The sequence below is a fragment of the Equus przewalskii genome, chromosome 1 (genome assembly GCF_037783145.1).
Source record: "Equus przewalskii isolate Varuska chromosome 1, EquPr2, whole genome shotgun sequence".
Classification (NCBI taxonomy): Eukaryota; Metazoa; Chordata; class Mammalia; order Perissodactyla; family Equidae; genus Equus; species Equus przewalskii.
This window is the reverse complement of record NC_091831.1, coordinates 138,319,938-138,336,265: the sequence shown is the minus strand read 5'-3', so window position 1 is coordinate 138,336,265 and position 16,328 is coordinate 138,319,938. Positions and strand designations below refer to the sequence as shown.

Below are 16,328 nucleotides of genomic sequence, written 5' to 3'. Positions count from 1 at the left end.
AGCATCAACCTCCATCTACCTCGAACTACAAAGAACTTCAGAACAAACTTCACAAATTCCTAGAAAAGCACAACCAGTTCGATAGTTAAAATGGGATCGGGCCTAAAACAGTGCGCCCTCAAATTTAAGCAGCGTCTTTTAAGAGGCAAGAAAAACAGGTTAACGGATTGATCAGAAAAAGATTTAAAGAGGAAAAATCAGTTACTTAGTAAACTCTAACAAAAAGAAAAGATTTAACTAGGTATTTGCATTAAAATGTCTCTTCTTACATGAAACAACAAAGACATTAAGCCTGAATTCATTTATTTTCTTTCTCATAAAATTATCTGGAGATGCGAAGGCAAAGGAGGTTTTTTTTCAGGTTTCGAAAACTGGGCTTCAATGTACCAGTCTCCACCATCTCCACCAGCTTTAAGAACCATGACGAAAATCCCTCCCCAACTTACAAAGACGTTTGGGGGAGTCAATGCAGGTAGTAGGAACAGATATGAAGAATCAGATATGACAGAAAAATTCCTCATTTAGGCAATACTTCCCTCAGACATCCTATAAACTAGGATAGCATTTTGCCAACTTTTAAAACCATGGAAACTTTTTATTTGCATTCTTCCAATAAAATGTAGGATTAGCGGTGGCTTTGGGATTTCGATACAGGAGAGGTTTGTGGGAGTAGGCAGAGGCTACAGCAGAAGCATGCTGTTTATTACTCTGATCTTTATCTGGAGTGTCTTGAGGGTAGGGAGAAAAGGCTGATGGAAATGTTGGTACTATTAAAGCAGAGGTCACAAACAACACTGTAGTTTCACAGCAGCTCCAGAATCCACAAGAGCCCTACTGCTGAAAAAGAGCTTCTAGGATCCCTGGAGTCCTACAGTATACGAGTAGGAGTACACAATGCACAACCTGTAGGAGTTCAATCTCACTATTACCTGAGTGTAAAGAAACAACCTGATCACTGGCTCCACAATCAGCCAGAGGGAGAGCTGCCAAGCCCTCTGGGAAATATTAAGAGGGAAGGTGAGTTTGGGAACACAGTCAGTGCTCAGAGAAGGAATGGCATTGGAGAGGGAACAAGGATTTTGGAGTCAGGCTGACCAACCTGGGTTCAAAACATGAGTCGGCCATTGACGAACACTAAGACCCTATACAAAATCACTCTCCTCTGTAAAACGAAGTTAACCCACAGGGCTATCGTGAAGGCACAGGGTGCTCTCTGCCAGCCAGACTGGGCTTTTGGCTGCTAACGACCCTTAAGTTCTTCAAGATTTGGGGTCTTTGCACAAGGCTTTCAGTTGCTAAGTCTCAGCTTAAATTTCTCTTCCCCAGGACAGCTTTCCCTGATCCAAGCCTGCTCTTAGAGTCCCTGTACTTTTTTCTTAGTACTTAGTTCACAGACTATTAAATAATTATTTGTAAAATGACTGGTTTAATGACATTCTCCTCACCACACTGTAAGTACTTTAAAGGAAGGGACTGTTTCTGTCTACATTATTGCTCACCTAGCATCATGTCTGGTTTATACCCCACACATTATTTGATTTGATTTCATAACCATGGGAGGTAAATAGAACAAGTAGCATTATCTACATTGTTCAAATAAGAAAATCAGCTCCAAAAGTTTATTTACTCAAGTCATACAATGAGAAGTCAAAGGAAATACATCTTAAAAAACTTTTAAATAATTTTATAATTCAAAAATAATCTCTTTCCTATATCTTTCAAAAAAGGACTGATATATAATCCCTAGATTGTTTCAGAATATTTCCTTTCAGTTATAATTCTTAAACTTTTGAATTTTTTTTTTTGAGGAAGATTAGCCCTGAGCTAACTGCTGCCAATCCTCTTCTTTTTGCTTAGGAAGACTGGCCCTGAACTAACATCCATGCCTGTCTTCCTTTACTTTATACATGGGATGCTTACCACAGCATGGCATGCCAAGCCATGCCATGTCCACACCTGGGATCCAAACTGGTGAACCCCAGGCCGCCAAAGTGGAACGTGTGCACTTAACCCCTGCACCACCGGGCTGGCCCCAAATTCTTGAACTTTTTAATTAAAGGCTAATGACAGCCTATATCTATAATCTAAAACTATTGATTAACATCATATACAAAGAGAAGTTATGGAAAAAAATACTAAATTTAGTCAGAAACATGTAGTTACAAATTAATAAAACACTCCAACAAACATGCCACCTTAAAAAGTAAAATCCAACCAACAGATTTATTTAGTGAAATGCTTTTTCTGTACTGCCAGTTTTCCAATAAATTTCAAAAGGGCACTTTATATAATTTTGAAGAATGCTTGCTTTTCCCTGGTTTGGTCATGTTGGTACACAAAGCTACAAATGGGTGTGCTATAATATAACGGCATATTATCTACTTTGTAAGATCTTAAACGTCTACAAGTTAAGAATCTGAATAATAGGAAATTCTATAAGTGCTAGTCCTAGGTTCTCAATTCTCAACCCCCAGCCATGAACAATCCCCTTTTTTTCCGTACTCTACCTAGCATGGTCATAATCCTACTCTCCAAATGGACCTGTTCAAGAAATATAAATTACTTATATTATCCTAATGTAAGGAAATAAATAAGAAAGCAGATATTCCATAAGAGGTTTTTAAAAACTACATATTCCAAATATAAAATGGAAAAATTTCAAGTGTCAACTGTTTCAGCTCATCTATGCCCTGTTTTAGCAGGAACAGTGGGGAACCATCTACTGAGAGCAAGATACTTTAGAGACGATCATGCTAGCTTGGACACTTTCTAAACAAAAAGAAATATTACTAGTAGAAAAACAAGAACTCGTCAAAGGTAATGATGAAATAGCTACTATATATGTAGGCCCATGGGCCCGACACGGTGCTTAATCTCTTTACATGACATCTCCTCTGACTCTGAGGTAGTTACTATCCCCACGGATGAGGAAACTGGCTTGTTACCAGCCCAAGTAATCAGAACTGAGTGGGGCAAAGCCAGGATTCAAATTTAGGTCTTCCTCAATCTACCATGCATACTCTTAACTACCGCTATCCTTCCCTTAACAATTTCTTTCTTATATACATTTCCATAAGGCAAATAGGGCATTAAACAAAAATAAAGTTTAAATACAGAAATCTCAAGTTAACATTTTTCCCTCTATTACTCATTCGATAACCACCACTACAGCCCCCTTACACCTCAAAACTGTCATTGATACACTACTTATAACACAGGAAAACAGGATTTTACTGCTAAAGAGGGAGCCAGGCTGTAGCTGTAGTGTGATCACTACATGAGGGCACAATGGAAGAGTCAATCTTCACTACTTCATGATCACAGATCACACACATAATCCCGAGAAAGTAAAGGAAGTAGAAAAGAACACTGAACCAGGAACCATGGTTCTGGGTTCTACTCTGAACTCTACCTCTAATCAGCTTTGTGATCTTAGGCACTTCTCTGAAATTGCTCATTTCTAAGTCAGGAATCATTCTTCTTTTTTTTTTTTTTTCTTTTTGCCTGCAATGTTGGTGTATTGTAAGGAACAAATAGGATAGGATAAAATTGTTTTGAAAACAGCAACATGCTGCACAAATAGGATATCACCATTCCCGGTGGTCTTCTAGCGGGTAGCAGGGTCAACATGTTTGCACAAAATCCAACCTCATTACTGGAAAGATCCCTTAAAGCAGCAGGACATGATGGAAAAGAGACAGGTAGAGGTTCAAGTTCTTTCCACTTAACGAGCTGTGCTATCAAATTATTTAACGTCTGAGTCTGTTTCTTCATCTGTAGAGTGGGAATAACAATTGCTCTAAGAGTTATAAATCACCTAGCCCAGTACTTGGCTCTCAAGGAATTTGTTTCCTCTTTTCCTTTACAAACTTTGGGTCTACAGGATTTTAATAAAGCATGTGCACGCGCCCACACACACACACCCAACAATAAAAGGCAATACATTGGGAGTATCCCATATCAATAACAATGGGGATGAAATTTAAATCTTGACTACTAAAGATTTTTATGACTGATATTTTTAAAGTTTCTTAAATAATGTCACATTTAATAACACATTTTACAGCTCAATAACTTATTTGTAAGAAAGACTAAACAACAACTAAAATTTAACATTGTTAAGAATTTTGGAAAACAGGGAAATTTATGGCTTTTCTCATTAAATCAGAGCTTTTATTCAAAAACAAAATATTATGATGTTAGGTCAGCACTGGGACAAATTAGGCCATAGTAAATTACATTAATTTCCACTTGCACGGAGATTCCTAGCAATCATTATTGCTGAAATGATTACCCAGTGATTTTTATTCATTATAACATGGTACAAATCAGCCAAGCAGCCAAACAGCAATCCAAAACCCATGTGTTTTCAAGAGCTAAAACACTTCTTAAAACTAAAATATTAAAAAGTACCTAAGAGACCTAATGGAGGTTGTCATCTTTCCAAAGATTTTTGGGTTATGATGACCTAGATTGGTTCCAGGAGCACAGCCTTGTTTACCAAATCTCAGATCTTAGAGAGAAGAAAATGTTCTAGCCTGTTTTTTGGCATCATTCATACTACATTGTTTAAAATGAGCTAGAACAGGGGTTATTTATAATCTAAGCTACCGGACAAACACGTTATCTAATAATATCTTGTACTCGCACTACTCAGATTTAATAAGTATCAAGATCAGGCATAAGAAAAAAAGAATTCATTTTTAATATCCTACAATATGTAGTCTTTATAAATTAATAGCACCATTATTACATAAAACGTGTGCCAAGACGCCCATGGATTCCCCTTTACCTATACCCATACTTCTTTAAAGACATGTTCTGGGATGTTAATCTGTTAATTTCCTTTACATTATAAAGAATGCTATGTTCAATTCAGTCTTAAAATTCTAGAACCAACCATGAATTTTTTATTCTGATAAAATGATGTTTTACTCAATGTATTTCCATGGAGATAATGTATTTACATTTACTTGTCCCTTTGACAGTCGCAACTTTTGTGAAATGAGTACTTTGTACATGAAGAAACTGAATCATAGAGATTAAGGCAGCTGGTGGGTTACCTAGTTGAATCACATAAGCCAGGCTTAATTCCAAGTCCTGTTTTCTTCCCCTTACAACAACCTATCACTGGTAGATATCATGACCTCTACTAATTATGCCAATAGTCATACAAATGACAGATTCTGTATTTTAAATTTTGGAGAATGTTAGCAGAAATCTGGTAAAGGGAAGCAACTGTACAGAATTAAGTAAACCTCATGCAGCTTTCAGAAAGACTCACTCACTATGTCCTCAAAGCTTTAATACTCTGCTTGCATTTTAAAAACGTTTGCTAATTTCACACTGTTTCATATAGTCGTTTCCAAACGATATGACTAACCTCTTCTGGATACCTATATCACTTCAAACTCTAGTGTATCTAAAGCTGAATTAATTTTCCTCTGAATAAGATTTACCATTATTATCACTGGCATCCTCCCAATTCCCTACGCTAACAAACTTTGGAGAGAATAAAAATAGGTATTGATTATGTGTTTATTAAATGCCTTGCACAACCCCTTTACTCAGATTATGTCACTATAACAAACCTATAAAATGAATGCCACGATTATTATTGCAATTTTAACCAATGAGGAAACTGAAGCTCAGAGAAATTAGGTAATTTGAGCAAGTTTATGTAGAGCAGGTGACAAAACCAGAATTTGAACCCAGGTCCTTCTAGTTCTTTGAAATGCTAAAACAATCTATAGGACTAAATGTGCCGCAAAATTAATTTAAGGGGTTGGAACTATCATTTTCTTTTTAAATAAAATAGGAAAAACACTATCAGCTGCCCTTGCGTGAGCAAGATTGAGTAATGACTTTTGCTTGGGGGGGGAGTTTTATGGGGCAGCAATATCAATTGTGTAATTGTGGGCCATCAAAAAAATGTTAACGCCACTGGTCCATGTGATGCTGTCTCTCAATTACCACCACCCCCCTGCACTGTCCCCAGTAGGTATTTGGTTCTACCATATCACATTCAACCAACATGTACTTTGGAAGCACGTATAAAGGGCTGATACCACATTTTATTTTACTAAATAGAGTTTGAGAAAGAAGTAGTGGCTAGAGACTTACAGCCCAAATTCACATATCTCACAGACTGCCACAACTCAGTTCTACAAACCCTTCTTTACTAGAGATGACACTACATCACTAGGGACAGAGATATTTAGTGACCCCTAAGGATTCAGAATATAAAAATACTGGAACTACTGAACATACCTTTCTGCATAGAGAGAGCCAGGAGTTTTCTTATTCCTCACACAAATGCTACAGTCATCCTATCAGAGATCAAAGCTCTCCATTTCCAACACAATTTCAGTTTATACAATTACAATCATGCGCCACCTAACGACGTTTCAGTCAACGACGGACCACATGTATGAAAGTCGTCCCTTATATAAGATTAGTACCACAAGGCCTAGGTGTGTGGTAGGCTATACCATCCAGGTTTGTGTAAGTACACTCTTTGATGTTCACACAAGGACAAAATTGCCTAACAACACATTTCTCAGAAGTATCCCCATCATTATGCAACACATGACTGTATTTCACCCAGCAAACCAGTGCAAAGTACTTATCATTTGAATACCTCAAGAGTTTCTAACCTTTTAAGACCAGGAAGGTTTTAGCTGCACGGCCTAGAAGGGGAAATCAATAAGGCCTCATAAACTGAGCACCTCAACTGGAACCTGCACTTACTAAGAATAAATTTCCATTCCTCATTCTCAAAAACAAAACAGGACATCTAACACACACACACCTCCTAGGTTCAAACCAAAAATATCTGAGACCACTACAAATAGATAAGGATAGTGGAATGCGGGGGCTCTCCAGGTCTGTGCAGCCCACCTGATACTCCTTCCTCTGGGCCAGGCGCCCTACTCCCCACCCACGCCTCTTCCAAAACACAAAGTAACCTCCAGTCCTGACCTGTCTGCTGACTCAGGACTAGAGGTCAGGAAAGACTACTTTGACTACAAGTTCCCGAGGCCAGAGTCCGTGTTAGTTTTCGCTCATCACGGCACTTCCAGCACACGTGCACCAGGCACATAGCAAGTGCTCCATATATTTGTTTCAAAGAGAGGGAAAGAGATCCAAATGTCTAAAATTTTACTCCATTTAACAGTAAATTCTAAAAATGATGTCATTTTACCAATACACTATGCAATCACTAATTTCATATTTATCGCAGAAGGCACTGTTTATAAGAATTCAAATGACTTTGAATAAAAAGAACATTTTGTCAAAATATGTGTGTTTTGGTAGAAACATTTTAGAGATCAAGCATTTCTGAAACAAAGTCCAAGTGTTTTGTACAAAATCAAGGCAAGCATTCCATGCTGTCAATTCCTTGATTTAGTACAAGAGCCCACATAAATTATAAAATATTAGATGCAATTTCCTACAGAACACAGCTGGGGCAAATTGTCTATCTCAAGCCATATTTACGCTATTTAAATACAGAAGGAAATACAAGTTAATAGAAGACATGATTTGAGTACACTAGCAGGACAGCAAAATGGCTAATAATTAGGGTGACCATAAAATTCCTTGCCCAAACAGTGATACACTTAGAGTGAAAGGAGACAATTATGAAATAGGATTGGACACAGGAACAACAGGTATCATAAACCAGGACCATCCCACGCATCATTCAATCCATCCCATCCCCCAAGAAAAGCTAAACTTCACGGTCCAGTCAAATGAAGAGACAAAATGGTTAACTCAAACTAATTTTTAAAATGTGGGAAGATGGTCACGGATGTTAGCTCAGGGCCAGTCTTCCTCAGCAAAAAGAGGAGGATTGGCAGCAGTTAGCTCAGGGCTAATCTTCCTCAAAAGAAAAAAAGTAAACTGTGATTTTTTTTTTTATTCCATGAAATTCATTGATATGGGTCAAAACATAAAATTTACAATATTTTGTGATATTTGAAATACTTTACAACGGTGTGTCAGGTTTTTCAAATGTTCTTTCTTAAAAAAAAAAAAAAAATTCAGGGCTGGCCCCGTGGCCGAGTGGTTAAGTTCACGCTCCGCTGCAGGTGGCCCAGTGTTTCGTTGGTTCGAATCCTGGGCACCGACATGGCACTGCTCATCAAACCACGCTGAGGTGGCGTCCCACATGCCACAACTAGAAGGACCCACAACGAAGAATATCCAACTATGTACTGGGGGGCTTTGGGGAGAAAAAGGAAAAAAATGAAATCTTTAAAAAAAAAATTTAACCATATGTGACTCACTGCATGCTAGCTTCCTCTTGTCTGAAGGAAGAGGTAAGAAAGAGCATGTCCTCACCCACAAGGCACTGGCAATGATTAAGCACACAATAGTCACTTAAATGTTTTTCCAAGTGTCAAATAAATGCCAACTCTACCAAAGACCACGACAAGTGCGAGGGATACAGCAGGGAAGAAGTCAGATGTTGTCCCTGTCCTTGGAGAACAAATATTCTAGTGAAGGAGACAGTCTGAAACGAGTGAATGAAGGAAGTACAAGTTGTGGTTCGTGTCCTGGTCTTCTTTCAGTTCCCAGAGCACCCCAGGCTCTTTCTAAATCAGGACCTTTGCACGTACTACTCCTTTGTCCTGGAATGTTCCTCCCTTCACTCCTTCCACAGTTGGCTTCTTGTCCTCATCTCACTTTCTCAGAGAGGCCTTACTGATCATCCTAACCAAGGAAGGCTTCTCCCGGTCCTCAGTCACTCTCTGAGTCTTTGTATGTTTCCTTCATACACTCAGAATGCGTACTCATCTCCCTTGTTGAACAACGTTAACATATTATCAATAGAGAACATTTGTTGAATATTTCTTCAGAATCAGATACTATTCCAAGCACTTTACACGGATCACCTCATTTATTCACTGTGACAACCCTTTAAGAAGGTAATATAACTAGCACTGCTCTTCACATGACAAAACTGAAGACATTTCCTCTCTATTTCTAAATAAACTTACACTATTTCTTGATTTTTAAAATTTTAGACATTATCTCTAACTTCTTTATGTTCCTTTCTCTTTTTAGCACCCTAGTTTCAAGGATGAAACATGTCTTTCACTTTGAGTCTATTTATTACCATTTGACTTTCTTCCAAAATTATGTATATATTATTTGGAGAACAATGTTAAAATATAATTACCCAGCCCCTTTGTTTCCTTCAAGTTCCTTGAGGAAGTCTGGATGATCACTATGTCATTTCTGGTTCCAGAACCTAGAGGCAATTGTGCTCTTGCTAGACGTAGTGTAGTATAGAAAATAGTCAACTGGCTAAGGGGAAATTTGAGTTTTACTTTTGTAGTTGGACAGGTTAACTTCTTTTTCTCGGGGCCTTGAAATGAAATGAAAAAAATGAACGTGACTAACACTCTCTAAGGACCTTTCCAACTCTGATTTCTAGCAATAGCATGATTTTGAGAGTAATTTCAGAATAACGAAAGCATTTTCATGTCCTGAGCTCTTCATAATGGAATTTAATCCACTATGTAACCACTATGCACCTGTACCGCTATGTAACCTGAGGATTTCTTTTTTTCATTGTTGGCCATTCCGAGTCCCCTGGCAGACAGGTGAACTCTGCAACACAAGCTACAAGAAAAAGTACAGGCCAGGGTTGTTATACGCTGGACTATAGAAATATGCCTCCAGGACCAGCATTCAATCAACACACTAATTACCAAGATTTGAATATACTTCCTCAAAGGCACAGTATGCTTCCTTATCTCAATTTCTAAATCACAAGTATACCAACTTAAGAAGAACACGCGTGCCCAGAGAAACAATTTTTACTCTCACGCTCATAGTCTCCTTACTCTTACAGCCAACGTGAAGTTGGGAGGTGCAAGGGTCTCTAATCTCACAGAGTTTAAGTTTTTGCCAGCAATTGTCTGGAATGAGAGAAGGAATCTCCAATTTCACCCTGTTTTTCTCCTCTCTATTTGTTTTAACACACAGCTACTTTAAAATAAATAGTGCAGTTGACTACTCAGACGAGAGTATCAAAAACAATAGCTATGATGTTGTCAGTATTATGTGCCATGTTAATATTCCCAAGAATTTTCATAAAAGGGAACACTAATCCCTCATATAACACAAATGTGGTGGCAAAGAGAAAATAAATGGAGAAGAAAAAAGATGAGCCAACAGTAGAGATGAGTGTCAGGTAATTTTTATACCAGGTCATAATGTAATTTTGAGAGCTAAAAAACTGATTTTAGGGTTGTCAGATATTCAATAATATCTCTGTGCTGGTTTGTAATGAAATTAAATAGAAATATACTGCCAAATTGTCCTTCCAACAAGTTCTCTTTAATCATACCAAACTACTTAATAGTGCCCCATTATCAAATGAATGAATCCCAAACACCTTAGCTTAACATTCAAAACTCTAATCTCCCCCATTCCCAGGTAACCCCTCCAATTCCTACTAGTCTACCTGCTATCCCTTGACCATCTTAACTGCTCAGAACGTCCTCTCCTCCCGTCCTCCCGTCTCAATCTCTGTAAATTTCCATCTATCCAAATCATACCTGTCTTTTAAGGCTCAGTGCAGCTACTGTCTCTGCCAAAAGACAGCCTCTGCCCTGAAATTAATCATCCCAGCTGAAATTAATTATTCCCTATGAACTCTGATAGCAGATATTATTTCTACCATTCATTCAGTTATCAAATGTCTTAGGTTTCTTTGTGTAGTTATTTCATTTGATCCCCCAATAACCTTGAGAAGTGGGCATAAATATCCCCATTTGACACTGGAGAATTAATTCTTAGGGTTACAAAAGGAGAAAAATTACAGAAAAAGAATGCATAAAATTTTCCAGTAATAAGTTTTATGCTACATCACAAAAATACTAAAATGCATACAGCATTCATTCAACAATAAATATTTATTGAGCAGCTACTAAATGCCAGGCACAGTCCACACATGGGGAAACAGCAGTGAAGAAACACCACTAAGTCCCTGCCTTCATGAAGCTTACGTTCCTATTGGAGAGAAAGACAAAAAAGCAAATAAATAAATACAGAAACTCAGGGCAAGCAGTGATAAGGACTATGAAGAGGAGTGACGCAGCGTGAAGACGGAATAAAAGAGCTAGAGTGGTTTTGATGGGGGGGTCAGGGAAGGCTTCTCTGAGAAGGTGACAGCTGAGCACAAAGTCAAATGAAGTAAAGGACAGAGTCACAAGACGTGCATTCCAAAAGGGGACAACAAATGTAAAGTCCCCACGATGTCAATGTGCTTGTGGCGACTGAAGAACAGCAAGACCAATGTTCCTAGTACAGGGAACCGTAGAAGAGCACTAAGAAATGAAGTCAGAAAGGCAGCCTGAGGCTCTAGGATGAAAAATATAATTCTTCCCAATGCAAATAGAATTCAAAATATTAATTCTTCTTCAATTGAAAAAAAATCTTAGAATTTCATCAGTACTCATTCTTCTCTTAAACCCACTCTGTCCAAGCGATATTTTTTTTAAAGCTAAATAACATAAGGAAAAATCTGGTAAAATCTTAATTAACTGTCCTATTTACATGACCTATTTTTTTTCCCCAAAAGCCAAAAATTTTACTCACTTCTACCTTTACATATTCTTATGGGGTACTCTAAAACCTTTATAAATGTTGTCCATCATCAGGGTCTAACTCCTTTTCTGTAACAAGAAGCAACATATTTCCTTAAAAGGGAATGTGACTAAAGATGATACCAGGATGACTACGGAGACATGAATACAAACTGCATATTAGATATTAGTATTGCGCCAGTGTTAGATTTCTTGAGTGTGTAACTGTATTGCAGGTATGTAGGAGAATGTTCTTATTTTTAGGAGATACACAGAGTGGTATGGTGGTAAATGTTTAACAACTGGTTCTGCAGAGAAAAAAAGCTCTGGTTTGTAGCACTGCCAATTTCCATGCTGTAAATACTGCCACCATTGCTGAGTTCAGGCAATCAACTTGATGCAGAGCTGGGGGAAATGCAGACAATCAGCTTTCACCAGCCAGCTCCATGTTGAAGCATGCAGGGTTGAAGTGTCATGATGTCTGCAAGTTACTCTTAAATTCTAACAAAAAACAAAAAAAACCAAAAATCCCCTGCTGTCTGTCTAATCTACTTACCTACCCACCTATCAAGAGAGAAAACAAAAGTGGTAAATGTTCACAATTAATCTATGAAAAGCTATTTGGATGTTAATTGTATGATTCCAACTCTTCCGTGGGTTTAAAATTTTAAAAAATTTAGATGTAAATTACAGAGTAAGCTTGTGAGGAAGTTTGAAGAAATCCTATGGCCAATTCTTTTTTAAAATGAATAAATGAAAATTTTTTGTATATGAGCTTCCTTTTGTCAAGTACACCAAATATGATATAGAACTTTAACCTAAAGTTATTTTTAAGACCAAAACCTCAAAAACAAAAAGCAATTGGCCAATATTAAGTGCTAAAGTTACACATTCTCTTACTATTAAAATTTAAGTAGAAATAACCTGCTAGATAATATGAGAAACCATGATATCTCTTCACAAAAGAAAACTAATGATTTGGTTAAAAAATGTAAAGGAATTTTCTAGATGTCAGGAAAAAGTTTTATAAATGGCCTGATTTCAGATATTGATACCAAATTTTAATTCCATTCATGAATATGAGTTTGGTAAGTAGGAAAATTAAAAAATGGAAACTTCATATTAATTTAAAATGTTAATCCCCAACTACAAATGGTTATGCTCTCCAAAAGGGATAGGTTTTTAAGTCCAAATAATGGTCATAATTGGAATAAATATTATTATTTATAAATGAGAGTTATGACTGGATTCCCAGGCTAGTCTATTAAAGGTTTCCGAACCTATAATGGCCATTACTTGTAGCATCATGGAACAAGTCTAAATTCTGGGTCACAGAAGCAAAGGGCCGCGTTCCAGGCACTGAATCAATCCTAGGTAATATTCTGAAATAAATAAAAAAGAAATTTGGTGCACCATCTCACCACTCCAGTACTTTCCATCAGCCTCCTTCTCATGTTCACCCCCGCCCCAATCTCCTTGCCCTGACACTGCCCTAAGTGCTCATTACGGTGTATTATCACCCAGAAATAGTCGGCTTGCTCCAATTACCTACTTTCGTTCTCCCACTGCATGTGCATTACAGATGTGTAGTTCAAGGCTGGTTTTGAGTTCTAGTTGTATACTGCAGAATACAAGGTTCAAAGTGATACAATAAGGCTTTGTTGATCTCTCAGGCGTGTTATGACAAATCTTCGCAACAGAGCACTGATACACTCATTTCCCCAGTGCAGCTGATCCAAGTTGTGTATTCTTGGAAGTAAAACACCAATCCCCACGCTGTGCCAGGCATATGCTAGGTGCTGACCCACAGGTTCTCAGTTCATCTTTCCCACAATCCTTAAGGGTGATGGTGTTAGAAGAAAAAAGCACTGAAGTTTAAATAAGCAATATAATTTGCTCAAGGTCATTTGGCTGGTAAATGCTGAAGTTAAAATTTCCATCTAAGCCTCAGGGTCTCAAGTCTTCCCGCATTACAGCATGCTGCTTAGAAGGACCCCTTTGGGCTAATTTTATACCAAAATATGGCCATCATGTCAATATTCCTCAAATATGTATAATTAAATATATATTTATTAATCTAAATGAATTCCTAGTTGGTATAATTTCAGTCGGGATAACAAGAGAAAACTTCAAAAATAATAAAAATCAGGCACTGTGTGAATGGATGTTTATAGACAGAGTAGCCCCAACTAAGATGCAGCTAGCTGTGCTTGGGAGTGCCTGGCCTTTGCTCATCTACCTAAACGTTCCCGCCCACAGGGCAAACTAGTCAACATACATATAGCACTTCATAGCTTACAAAGATCTCTGACACAAGAGCTGACCTGAAGCTCAGAAGCAACGCTTTGGGCCTGATATATTTTACAGATGAGAAAGTAAGTTTGGGACTTGACCCAAGTCATAGAACCTCTAAGTGACAGAATGGGTCCCAAATCTAAACTCTAAATCCTTTGAGTCTTTTTCCTACTAATCTATCTAACTTTCTTGTAAACCTAAAGTTCTTCAACCAATTGACTCTCTCTCTCTTTCTCAGAGAAACAGCAACAGGAACAAATTCAGCATGGTGCATGGAGGACAGAGAGCTTCCAGCAAATGTTTGTATGGATCCCTTGTTAATCAGATGTATAAAAACTGGGGACCACCTATACCAAACTGCTTTTGCCTACTCCTATTTTACAGTGCTTTCTTCCAATTCAGTGAGATTTAATCAGTTTAAAAATATAACTTTCCTTTAAAGTAAGTTATGGGCAAATGTATTTTAAATCTATTTTTAAAAAATTGGGTATAAAGTTGTGGTAATAGCCTAATAGTCAATAATTCGCACAACTCCCTAAACTGGCAGAATTTTAGCTGGTGTCAGTAAAACAAGCAATGATTGCCAACCATCTGCTTGTACTCTTATTTGCTCCACAAACATTGAAACATACTAGTCATTCATTCTTTCAACAAATATATATTAAGCACCTCCTATGCACCTACCACGTCTAAGGCTGCCTGCTAGGTGATGGGAATACAGCTGTGAACAAGAGACAAGGCACCTGGCCTCCTGGAATCTAAAATCTAGTTGTGGAGACAGATAATAAACAAACAAAATGCTATGAAGGAAACAGACTGCTGAGACACAGAACAACAAAGGACATCTAATTTAATGAACAATAGCAACAGCTAACATTAATTGAGCACTTCACATAGGGCAGTCAGAGAAAGCCTCTCTGAAATGTGACATTTAAACCAAGATCAGAAAGATGACAAGGAGCTACTCATGTGATGACCGGGGAGAAAGGCTTTTTAGGCCAAATAGTGCATATAAGGGCCTGAGTGGTAATCAAAAACCTAACAGGTGGTCAGTGGGGCTTGGCATGGTGAACAAGGGGAAGAGATGCAAAAGACCTTATTATAATTTCATTGGATGAGTATCTTTTATATGGATAGCAAAATATGAGAAAACTCAACTCAGATTATTGCTAGGTGTCTGTGGTATTACACATGGATTATTACCTAATATTTTTACTAGCTCCTGGCATTTTTATCCATTGATCCAGTTTCAGTTTAATAAGAAAGTCTGACTTAATCAAGAAACTATTCTGATTTTTCACCCATTTGAGCAAAGACAGAATTAGCTATTGACAAACTGACTTTGATTTACCTTCTGAGAAAGAAGTATTGTTTCCAGGTATTACCATTCTGCTTTTTCATTACCAAAAAAAAAGTATTAAGTTATTCTAAGTTTAACATTCCCTCAGTTTTTAAAATCCCCAGCCTCAAATGGGGGAAAAAACATTACCATAATTAGATACAAAGTTGAGAAGGGCAAAGGAATAAATAAATATAAATGTTCTTCATTTGAAGGGCAAACGAATAAATAAATATAAATGTTCTTCATTTAACCACTAATGTTTTTTCTATACTTGTTCATGATGCTGAATCCTCAGACCCCACGGGTTTCTTCATCTTTTGAGAAGGAAATCAACTTTTAAGTCTCTCTCCCTATATACACATTAGCCTCTCAATTCTGCCTTCCAATTATCTTTTTTCTCATCCTTCAAAGAAATGACAGTGTTCCATCCACTGAATCATTTCCTTCTTACTGGATGACAGGCAAAAAACATAGACAGGGAACCTCTCTGTCAATCCCTTTAGTATCTGAGTCTCAGAAGTTGTTTCAAACTAGCAATTATTTGACAGCTACTGATGCATCAAGACTCATCAATGTAAACGGATGACAGATCAACAGCAGCCAGTCATTGACTTGAGATTACGGTGAGCACACGAAAACATGTGCAGCTGAATCAGCCCCTTTCTTTTGTCCTCCCCAGAGCTCCCTAAATGATTGACTTCTTCTTAATTTAGAATGTGTCCAATAATAACAACAGCAGTTCACATTCGAATGTTTACTATGTGCCAGCCACTGTTCCAAGCACATTACATAAATCAATTTATTTAATCCTCAAAATCATTCTAAGGCAAGGTAGTATTATTCCCCTCATTGTACAGATGAAGAAGCTGAGGTATGGAGAAGGTAAGCAGCTTTCCAAGGTCATAATACTGACCAAATCTGTTTTGAGTTTTGCGCAAGCCCATTTTTAAACCAATTTGGTCCCAATATCTTACGATATTTTAACATAACTTACTGTTACCAGTTAAGAGCATGTACTTGAGCTTACTTCAAGTCCAGGCTAGCTATCTTATTAGCTGTGCAACCTTGGGTAAGTTACCAAACCTCTC

At 37.6% G+C, this 16,328-nt stretch overlaps 1 protein-coding gene across 26 annotated transcripts in view; it reads right to left on the bottom strand.

Annotated features, from left to right (window-relative positions):
* ATOSA (atos homolog A) overlaps window positions 1-16,328 on the bottom strand; it is a 109,658-nt gene that overhangs the window by 67,287 nt on the left and 26,043 nt on the right. The gene's annotated exons all lie outside the window — the stretch shown is intronic.